General features: G+C 38.9%; 1 pseudogene; it reads right to left on the bottom strand.

Annotated features, from left to right (window-relative positions):
* Positions 1 to 762: 762 nt before the first annotated feature.
* On the bottom strand, positions 763 to 3,182 carry LOC113177716 (testis-expressed protein 38 pseudogene; annotated as a pseudogene).
* Positions 3,183 to 7,904: the final 4,722 nt, after the last annotated feature.

The following is a 7,904-nucleotide window of genomic DNA, read 5'->3' as shown; positions in this document are numbered from 1 at the left end:
AAGATACAAAGGGGTATGGTAGAAAGACCAGGAACTTTAATGCCAGGCAGATGTAAATTGGAGAATAGGCTCAGCAACAACAACAAAGAAAGATAATGGCATATGCCCTTGGAACCTGTCTCTTTATCCGTGATAGAAGAATCATTATAGCCTTTTGAAGTGTTCTTCTATTAGAAATAATGTTCAGAGCCTACCACCTAAGAATCATTACATCATAGATATCAGCCTTTCAGTCCATAGTGTGGTGTGGTTCATGGGCCTCATGATGAATTGTTTGGCCAGAATCATAGCCACTGTAGACTATCATAGCTGTGTGCCCTCCACAACTGGCACTCTTGTGGCAATTGTACTTCCCTTTCTTTAGAACAGCACTGCCTTTGGGGATGTAACCCAGGAGATTGCACATATTTGAGCTTAAATACTGGATGGAGGGAATTAACCTCATCCACAAGAAAAGTTCAGTTAGTTCAAAGACACCACTTTAAAGCCATCCTCCAATTCTCATTGTATTGGTAAGATTTGTTACGCCTATTAAACAGGGGCAGGGCATTGCCTTCTGAATGCCAAATGAGACATAGAAGACTCTGACTTTCAAAAAATCCCTTATAATGTAACATCATTAATAATGGGCTCTGACCTCTTTGACAATATTACATTGCTGAGGTTACATCCCTTTTCTAATATTATATCCCTTTTCTAATATCTCTTGTACTCAAAGCTCTCATCTTCAGTGAGAGGAGGCTACAACTCTGAAGAGAAAGGCTATGCATTTGAACTGTTTGCCCAATGGGCCAGTGTGGAAAGGGAATGGAAGTCGACATTCTCTTCAGAATACTTGAGAAAGGGGTAGGAAGCAGAGTGGTCCAGCATGGGATGTATGCTCAGCATGTGGAGGGGTAGGGCAGAGGGTATCTCCTGAAAGACAATCAGAAATGGGGATATGGTCTGGGGCTCCAGCATCCAGTGAGGTAAGGGCTGCTAACAGCCTAACAGAGCAGGTTGCAGAAAAACTGTGGCATCTTACTTGGGGTTGCTGCCTCTGATGGCATAGCACCTGCTTTCAGGGATGTCTGACTCCCACAGAAAATCTGGAATCTGGACTTTAATCTTAGTTTTGGTCACAGCCCCAGGAGGGCCTATGTTGATAGCTGTATACATGCCATATTGGCATCGCTTGTTTATCCAGTAAAAGAGTGGGCTGTAAGTAAAGGTGGCTGCTCTCATCACTTCTATCCACTGCTAGGCACATTCCTCCTACCTCAGGTTCTTCATCCAGTGCAGAAAGAGAGTGCAGCCACAAATTATCACAGAGCAGAGCAAGAAGAAAGCTGACTGACAGCTGTAGCTTGGGACTTGAACTGATTTTCATTCCTCTCCTTGATTTGGCTTACCCATCTATTCATTCCTTCCCTCCCTCCTCAAAAATATCTCATCAATTTACTTATTCAGTTAAAGTTAGATTTTTCAGGGAGCATAAGAGGCCTTTTAACCTTTTACAAATAAGGAACATGATCTTCCCAGACTCAGGCTATATGGCTCCCAGTCCCAGGGCCCATGCAATCAATCAGACTGAGAAGCCTCACTAAGGGCAAGGTCCTTGAGGAAGTAATAGTTTACCTCTTGATGAGGACACTAATGTATTTTTTGTGGTGGGGCAGGATATGGTTTCAGCCTTTGCAAAGTCCTTAGTCTCCTAGAGGAGTCTATCTGGTAACTATTTAGCACTCCATGCAGGCAGCCACCACCAAATCCATGCAAAGGGTCTTCCTTGAGAGTTTGTTCCCCACACTCAAAGGACTAAAATGATACTTACAGCCAGAAAGGCCAAAGTCCTTCTTTTGGGAATCCATGATGTTGGGTCTTGTTACCAGGCCAATGGCTCTGGAAAGAATGAAATCATCCACACCCCTGACCTCCAATGGGAGTCCTCAGAATGTCCCAGCCCCATTGTTCCCTCAAGATGATGTCACAGTGTTCTGAATTGAGGGGCGGTGCTTCTGCAATTGTTGTCAGTTGATGGAAGGAATTGAGTCCATTTTGTGATAACTTATGAGCATAGTTATATCCCATAAAAAATGGTCCACCACAGAATTGTGTCTTCCCAAATTCATATGGTGAGCTCACAGAATAGCCCACAGGGAATGCTCTCACACCCTCAGGATCTCATATTTATATTGTTGGTTGTTGGGGAGCCATTTCTGTATAAAAATTTTTATAGGAGAGTAGGACAGGGAGCATAGTCAACATTGGTGAGCCCAGGCCTCAAATAGTTTCTGACCAAGTTATCATGGAAAAAAACTGCTCAGTGGAATCAACTGGTCCAAACCTCCTTCTTTGCCTCCTACAATTTTTTTCTTGTTACTTCAATAAGTTCTGGAAAAGTGTTTTCTGAGCATCACCAGCCCCTGTGGGAGCTGCCTCATGTGTGATCCTGCATCTCCTTCCAGACTCACCTCCCTCCCTATCCTTCATACACCATTCTGATCATGCCAGATTCCCCAAAGACCCTTTTTATTCACTTCTGAACTTTGGCTTATGCTGCTCCTTCACTCAGAAGTGCCTCTCTTCACATTTTCACCACTGAACACCTCCTTATCCTCCCAGGTGGTCAATCCCCCTACTCTAAGGCAAATAGTTCTTTCCATTGATTTTCCAGAACCACATTGTCAGTTTGAGGAGACACATAGAGTTGTCTAATCCAACTCTTATCAGATGCTTGAGTACTCAGGTCAGAACTTTCCTACTCAGGAACCAATTCCCTGAGGTTCAATTGACTCAATGCCTTGGTTACCATCTACTGAGGCAGCTGATTTCATTTTTGACCAGCTATGATGGAGCGATATTTCCTAATCAAGTCTAGATCAGCCTCCCAGAAGGTCATACCCCTGGTCCTAGCTTGGCTCCCTGGCACCAATTAGTTACTCCACATTTTCATCAGTAACCAGAATGATCACTTTTAAGGATCATGCTACTCTGTTCAAACATACAGTGACTTTCCATCACACTGAGATTCAAAACCACACAAATACCTGATCAATCTCACCAGCCACTCCCATACGTCCTTAGTCTCATTTGTGCTGCTGTCACTTCACTCACAGAGTAACCTCCTTGCTGTTCCACAAGTACACATCCTCCTGTTTCAGGGTGTTTGCACTGGCTGTTACCCCTTTCTGGAAAGCCATTCTCTCAGATATTAATACAGATCACTTGCTCGTTTCTTTTAGTTCTCTTATCTCCATCTTTCTTAGCCAGCTTTGGTTTTCAAGATAGCATGTATCATCACCTAACATATATTTATTTACTATCTGACTGTCGTGGAATGTAAGCATCTTTAATTAATGTAAGCATGGATCTAAGAATCTCAGATAGTGACAACTACTATGAGGAGAATAAAGTAGGGAAAATAAGAGGGATAAATAAGTTATTTTTAAGGTACAGTTCATAAATAAAGGTTTCTTTGAAGTTTTGGCATTGAACTAACCCCTAGGTGATGATGAGGCAGCCTACTCAGAGAGGACAAGTACAATGATACTGATCCAGGTACAGGCCAACACACTTATTTAATCCTCTACTACATTGCTCCCAGCACAGAGCATGTTGGATCTTCATAAATATAGGTTTGATTGAAAAGAGTTGGAGGCTCTATCCATGCCTCAGGAGGGGTTTTAGTCAGATAAAAGCTAAGCAAGACTTCCACACAATGCAAACAAATGACTGCTTTGATAGAGGGCCCAGTCTTGGTGGAAACAGGTGAAACAGATATTGATAGCACCATCCTTGACCTGAGAAAATCACACTTGGTTCCAGAGGTGAAAAAGACAGTATCTTCTGGTTTGAGGAAGAGGAAGAATGCTTTCCAGGGACCAAAAAGGGACTTAATAAAAACTTGTCAAAAGCAATTCCTGGTGACTATGAAAAGTAGTTCCATTTGGTAAATCTGCAATTAGATGTCAGGAAGCAGAGGGCAACAAGGCTTTGGAAGCATCTTCCATACTGAAAAGGTAAGCTTTGAGGTAGAACTTGGGGAAGTCACTTAATGTTAGACTCTCAGCCTCAGCTTTCTCATTATGAAAATGAGGATTATGCCTGCCTCATAGGATTAGATTCTGATCAAATTTACTGTGCTTAGAAACCTCAGTAAAAAGAAGAAGGAGCTGATAGGATATATTTGGTGAAACAACCTTTGATGCTAAAGGACCGACTACTAAAAGTGCCAAGTGAATTTTCAAAGGAGGAAGGTCTGGGAGGATCCTAATTTTCCACAAGCTCTCCCAGGGAGGATTGGTGTACATACTCTGCTAGTCTGAAGAGAGAGGTTGGAAATCCAGGCAGGCCCCTGGAAAGAGGAAGGTTGGATTGCAAGTCCAACCTCCCTCTAAGGACTCCTGCCATCAGAAGTGCTGTCAGAAATGAGAAACAGTCTTTAAAAATGTCTTCATATTTCTTACCTTTTTCCAGCTCAATGTGAAATAGATGAAAGGGCCAAGCACAGAAAACCAAATAAGACCTAATTCTGCAAAGGAATCCCTCATATTCAAAGTGTCAGGTATAGAGTGAAGCCTCAGTACCAGGAGATAGTGGTTACTAACAAATCATTTCTCATCTCTTCACCTCAGAATCTTAGTATGCAACAAATTCTTTCATAAAAAATATTTTTTAGAATCATATGTATAGTTGGTGTAAAGAGTGGAAAGAAGTGAGTTCTTAGGTTAAAAATCATTTAATGAGTTTGGTTTACTTTTAATGAATTGGTTTACTTTTTCCTATAATATTATAAATGTCAATAGAATATCCTATGAATATTCTGTCTTATCATATATTTCAGAGATATGCCTTGGGGAAACAGTCTATAAGCAGAGGAATCACTAAGAACAAGGCAAATTTCTCATTAAATATAGAAATCTATGTCTAAAGTCATAGGATACATTTATAACATGAGATGAAAATCTGAACATATTTACTGTGGTTCAGTGATTTTGTGTAAGATGATTTTTTCACCTACAGTTGGGAAATATTTCTTTGAACTTTTGTGTCCTTGACATGACCCTTGGTTTAAGGATGAGTTCTGGGTTTGCTAGAGTATATTTGAAGGAACCATAGTAGCAACCGTTCTTTCTCTAGGATGTAGTTTTAAAAATCAAAACATATTTAGTCTGCCATTTTATTTGCACATAAGGAACCATTTCTGGTAATATAGCAGTTACATTAAAAATACAACCACCTTTCTCTTTTTAGCAGCTGCAAAGTGCTATAGGACTAGTTGGTGAGGATGAAGCATGAACATGGAAACCTAGTAGATACTCCCCAGGAGTAGAAATATGTCTCTGAACATACGAATTTTCATGTACCTTTCCCATGCATATTGATGATATGTTTCAATGTCATCAATACCCTATAGCAGGATTGTTGTATTATCTTTACAATAGGTTTCCTTCCCCCATTTCTCACCATTTACATATCATATCCTCAGCAGCTTAGTCCTCTTTAAAGTTCTGCTTCCCTTATAGGGAGGCATAGCCTACTGCTTCACACATCAACTCTAGAACCAAGCTGCCAGTTTTAACTCCTAGACTTAGCACCTCCTAGTTGTCTGACATAGACAAGTTAGTTAACGTTTTAGCCTTATTTTTCTTACTGTAAAGTTGAGATAACAACAGCACATACTTCCAAGAGTTATTTAATGATTAGACAATGATTAAACACTTGTAAAGCATTATGAACAATACCTGGCATAGAGTAAGGACAATAGTTAAGTTTTGTTTGTTTGCTTGTTTTATTTATTTATTTATTTATTTTATTTATTTATTTTAGTTTGAACTCAGACACTGAACCATTGTGCCAAATCCCCAGCCTTAATTTGTATTTTTATTTAGAGACAGGGTCACACTGAGTTGCTTTGCTCCTTGACATTGCTGATCATCCTGCCTCAGCCTACCAAGCCTCTGGGATTACAGGCATGTGACACTGTGCCTGGCCCAATAGTTATGTTCTTAAATGAGTAGAAATAAATATTATATTGAGAGTCTGCTTGCAAATGTTAAGTAACTTATCACTGCTTTCTTTCTTTTTTTATTTTTTTATACACAATCCTCCATTATTCCAGAACCTTCCAGAAAACTTCCTGAACTCCTTTGTTCATCAATTCTGCATATTTGATCATAGTATGTGCCTTGGTTTTCATTGTCAGTTACATTTTTATGTCTGATTCTTTTCTAATTAGACTATAAGAAGCTATTTTTTGGCATTTCATGAATTTTATTTTAGGTATATGTTCTAGTAATCAAAATAATAATAAAAGTACCATACACTCTCAGATATTATGCTGAGTGTTTCATATGTATCATTTCATTAAATTATCATGATCACCCTTTATTATTATCAATTTATATTTGAGTGATCTGAAACTCAAATCCATATATTTTTGACTTTGCATCATATTCACTTAAAGTTGTCATGTGTTTCCTTTGGATGCCATACCACTTATTTTAGCAAGCACTTATTGAATGCCTATTAAATGTCAGGCTCGATGTCAGAAAAAATTTCCTACCCTTAGTAAGTTTAGTGTAGGTACAAACACAAAAATAAAATCAGTGCAGGCTTCTAGTTTGTGTTAATAGACACTCAGGGAGACTTCAGCTTGTGCCTTTAGGAAGGAATGCCATGGGAACATGGGTATCGCAGATATCACTTAGGAGCAAGAGGACCAGGTCTAGGAGGCCTGATAATAGAGGTATCATTTAGACCTATAAATTTAGATACAAATTTGTGTTCATTGAAATAATTTTTGTGTATTGAAGGTCAACCAATTTAGGAAATATCTATTAGTCTCATAAATTTTAGCATTGATTCATAAACTTTGCTAATATCATAAATTAAATAAAAATGATCAGACTATGCTGACCTTAAAATAAGACAGATTTTTGACATGCTTTTAAAAAGACAAAGCAACCTTAGACTGTATTAGTTGAGTGGTTTGCTTGGGTACTAGGGGCTACTGGGTCCTTTTGTGCTCTATATTTTCATTAGCTAGATCACATGTTGATTAGTATCTTCAGTTGAGGTGTGTGTGTGTGTGTGTGTGTGTGTGTGTGTGTAGTTGTCTGTAGTTTCAGGTATCAAAACCAGGGTCTTACTCATGCTTGGTAAGTACTCTACCACTGAGCCATCATCACAGGGTCTTATATTTTAGAGAGCATGTTGACAGAGCAGAGCAGAGTAGAATGACCCATTCTTCAACACCTGCTCACTCAGTTGTCACCTTGGTTAAGATTCCTTTACTGAGTTCTGTACCCTTGATAACGTTGTCATTCTGTGTGTTGAATGTGTCTGTTCATTCTCCTACCTTATTTCATTTCATCTGATTGAAATAATCAAGGGAGGCTAGATGGAAGAAGAGTTATATAGGCTCAGCTTCAGAGAACAAGAAAGATTTGGGAGGTCAGAGAGAGAGGATGGCTTTTCAGTGAGCCAATAACATAAAAAGATATGGAAAAATAATAGTAGTAAAAATATGGACAGAGAGCATGTATGTGCTATGCTAAGGGCTAAAAAAAGCTAGATGAAGTATTGCATATGTATTATATCTATTTATACTATAACAGAAAAATGTTTTTAAGACATACTAGAAACAGATGTATCAAAAATAACAACAGTGATTCTTTTCTGGTAGTAAGGCTTTGGCACATTTTTCTTTTAAATGTTTTTCTAATTTTGTAGTTTCATTACATAAATTTTTATTCCCTACTTTTTGGTATTTGCATCACAAGGGTCAACTCTGCTTTGATCTTTGCTATTGGACAGAGGGAGAACTTCTGTATGATATATACCATAATCACCTAGTGAATTCTGTCTCTTCCTTATATGAAAGAAATTCAGAAAGCAGGATTTAAACAGCTGCCTTTAGC

The sequence above is a fragment of the Urocitellus parryii genome, chromosome 7, assembly GCF_045843805.1.
Source record: "Urocitellus parryii isolate mUroPar1 chromosome 7, mUroPar1.hap1, whole genome shotgun sequence".
NCBI classification, from domain to species: Eukaryota; Metazoa; Chordata; class Mammalia; order Rodentia; family Sciuridae; genus Urocitellus; species Urocitellus parryii.
This window is presented reverse-complemented; position numbering and strand designations above follow the sequence as displayed.